The sequence below is a fragment of the Malania oleifera genome, chromosome 1 (assembly GCF_029873635.1).
Source record: "Malania oleifera isolate guangnan ecotype guangnan chromosome 1, ASM2987363v1, whole genome shotgun sequence".
In the NCBI taxonomy this organism is placed as follows: domain Eukaryota; kingdom Viridiplantae; phylum Streptophyta; class Magnoliopsida; order Santalales; family Ximeniaceae; genus Malania; species Malania oleifera.
Genome location: NC_080417.1, coordinates 72,429,494 through 72,433,002, shown reverse-complemented (window position 1 = coordinate 72,433,002; position 3,509 = coordinate 72,429,494). Strand labels below are relative to the sequence as shown.

Sequence of the window (3,509 nt, the reverse complement as noted above, 5' to 3'; positions counted from 1 at the left end):
ATTGTAGTTGCTGCAAGGTTCGACCATAGGCATGACTAAGTGACCTTGAGGGGCAACCAAGTCATCTGAGCATGAGATTGACTAAGCCAGAGATCTCGAGAGTCATGGGAAGTGGCGCGACTAGAAGATCCTATAGGTGCGACCAGGTCAAGGAAGCCTAAATTTTGAACCCTAGAATTCCCGCGAGTCTCGAGCAGGATGTGACTGGGGGAAGACAATGGTGTGACCAGGCCTTTGGGCGCGAGACCAACAATCTTCTTAACGATATTTTCTGCAAAACTTTCCTGATTTGAATTTGAATTCTTGTAAGCCCTTTTGGGTATAAAACCTAGCTTTGAATATGTGATTAGGGTTCCCCTTTGCCCCCTCTTTCGTTAATGACAAACTTAGAGAGTCTCTAGGTGTCACTTAGACTAGATTTACTACTTTCCTTTCAATTTCTTGTTTGGTTCATGTTCAGATTCTTCAAAGGCCTATGATATTGTTCAAGTTATGAGTGCTGCCGTATAGATTAGCCGGTTCTTGATTGTATTCTCGATTGCTAGTGACAAACCTTCGAGCTGCAACTGAAGCCATTTTCAATACATGTCATTTACTCTACTTTGATTTAAATTCTGCACTTTAAATATCATGTCTTTAATTTCCATGCAAATTTACTTCTCTAATTGTGATGAAATCCTAGGGGATAGGATAACATAACTAGTGATTCAGTCACTTATACGTAATAGGCAAAGGTTCCTTGTGGGTGTTCTCATGATCGCTGGATAGGGTATACCCTGGTTCCCAATTGTGTCCCAAATGATTAGTGCACCTTCACTACCCTATGCCTCTCGAATGGTTCACTTGAACGTTTAGCCTAATACGGATAGTTGACCGAACATAGCTATCGTGATTGACAGCCTAAGCTGGATTCATGATTTGAGACTTGCTTTCTAGGAGTAGTGTTAATATAATTTACTTTCATTACTTGTGTAGTTTATAAAACAACTCAAAATCTTTTTTTTTTTACCTTTTATGCAAAGCATAGTAAATTAGGCTAGAAGTGGTAAGCAATTGCACTGGAGTCTCTAAGGATCGACAATTGACTTACTCAATGTTCTACTGAACTTGGGGTTAGTTAGGTTATAAATTTTATCTTTGGTAGTTAAGGACCCAAGCCTTGGCGAGCCTACCAAATTTTGGTGTCGTTGTCGAGGACTCAGTTACGGTAGTAAGCCAATTTCTAGTTTTGAGTACTACATGTTTTTTTTTTCTTTATTTTCTTTTGTTTTGCATTTTTTTTTCTATTTGAAGTCTTGATTGTTTATTGAACTTGTACATGCTGGGTTTGCACTCTTTGGATTTCGAGTTAGTGCCTATAGACCTTGAGATTGAGAGATCCCGTAGGTCAATTAGGAAATCTACCTATAATCCCTAGTTAACCGATTTTTTTGAACCTAAATTTATGGCTAAACGTCAACCAGTTCTTGCCTTTCATAACCCGAAACCCAAGCTCCCCATCAACTTGTGATGGAGGAGCAACCTCCTCAGCCTCTTAGAGATGACTTCACACCCAATGCATACACATCGCCGTCTTGCATCCGGTTTCCAGATATTGAGGTGACATAATTTGAAATAAAGACCTCTACCATCTCGATGTTTCCCAAATTCTTTGGGAATTCGACTAAAAATCCATACAAGCTTTTAGATGAGTTTCTTGAAATCTGTTCCACCATCCATATACCTTACTTTGGTGATGATGCCCTCAAACTAAGGCTATTCCTATTCTTTTTGAAGGATAAAGAAAAATATAGTCTGAACTCTTTAGAATTGAACTCGGTGACCAACTCGGCAACCATGCAACATGAATTCTTGAAAAAGTACTTCCCCATTGGGAAAACTAACTAGCTAAGGATGGTAATCACTAGTTTCTCACAAATAGATGGGGAACAATTTTTTGAGACTTGGGAACGCTTTATGGACCTCTTGCATAAATGCCCTCAACATAAAGTCCCTAGGTCGCAGTTAATACAAACAATCTATGAAAGGTTAGCTGAGCATGACCGGTCTATGGTTGATGCATCTTACGGAGATACTTTCCTCACAAAGCACAAGAATGAAACTTGGACTCTCTTTGAGATCTTCACCGAGAATTCTCAGCAGCAAATTGTTGCTGTTCATAGAGCATCCCAAACTTCCTCTTCCCATCCTGAGAGAGTCTATGAGTTAGCTACAATCCATGACCTTGTGCCCACACTGCACACTATTGTGAAGAATTTATATCAGTTCTTGTCCCTAGGACAACAATCTCAGCCTGTGGCATGTGGAGAGGTGTGTGCCATTTGCTCTGATCCTTCGCACACCTATTATAATTGCCCTTATGTGCCTCCCCCACCTAAATTTGTGCAGGAGGAAGTTAAGGCCACCCATAATTGATAAGACATGCCAACCAATAATCCCTGAATTTGTGCAGGAGGAAGTTAAGGCCACCCATAATTGGTAAGACATGCCAACCAATAATCCTTACTCTAACAAGTATAATCCTGGGTGGAGTAAACATCCTAACTTCTCTTGGAGGCCACAAGCTCAAAAACCCTAGCAAACACCCATTGCTCCACCTCCTCGCCTATTCCAAAACACTCAAAATCCTCTTGTGTTTGCCCCTTGACCTTCAGCTTACCAGCAACCATCTCCTCCTCTGCCTCAATATAATAGATCTTTTCAAGAGATGGTGCTGAAAGCCCTTAAGAGCATTGAGGCTGATCACCAAGTGGACCAGCAACACTTCCACTCCCACTCCCAATCCATTGCCAAGCTAGAAGTCACTAAGGGCCAACTAGCTACATCTTTTACCAGAAGAGATGAGGGTAAGTTGCCAAGTCAACCTCTAGTGAACCCTAACTACCAATATGGGATAGAATGTGAGCCGCCTGCTGGTCCTTCATCATATCATGAGCAAGCCCAGGCTAGGACCATTCTTCGAAATAGTAGAGAGGTGAATAATAGGGTTGGGGAGAAGTTAGACCAAGGAAAGGGTAGGGAGAAGATGAGGGAAGAGCCCAATGCTAAACCATGTAATCCTCCTTCCTCCAATCCAGAACTTGATACCGACATGCCTACCCCCTCCAATGATGGAGCACTTCCCCATTATGTTCCTGCAGCGCCATACCTTGCAACCCTTCATGCACCCTCGAAGTATAAAAAGGAAAACAATACTGAGTCCATCATGGACACATTCAGGCAAGTCAAGGTTTATATTCCTCTCTTAAATGCTATCAAGCAAGTGCATGTGTATGCCAAGTACCTTAAGGACTTGTGCACACAAAATCATAAGTCAAGGGTGCACATGAACAAACAAGGTAGGCTGATTGAGCATGTGAGCTCAATTCTTTTATGTCACATTCCTCCAAACTTAAATACCCTGGTACTACCACCATCTAATGTGATTGGTGATTACACTATTGATAGGGCTCTTTTAGATTTGGGAGCAAGTGTGAACATAATTCCTTACTCAATTTGCCAACAATTCA

At 41.4% G+C, this 3,509-nt stretch overlaps 1 non-coding gene across 1 annotated transcript; it reads right to left on the bottom strand.

The window, feature by feature from the left end:
* Window positions 1–1,885: 1,885 nt before the first annotated feature.
* Window positions 1,886–1,991, bottom strand: LOC131147312 (small nucleolar RNA R71). The gene has a single exon (XR_009134702.1). It is a non-coding gene; the product is annotated as a small nucleolar RNA R71 (small nucleolar RNA).
* Window positions 1,992–3,509: the final 1,518 nt, after the last annotated feature.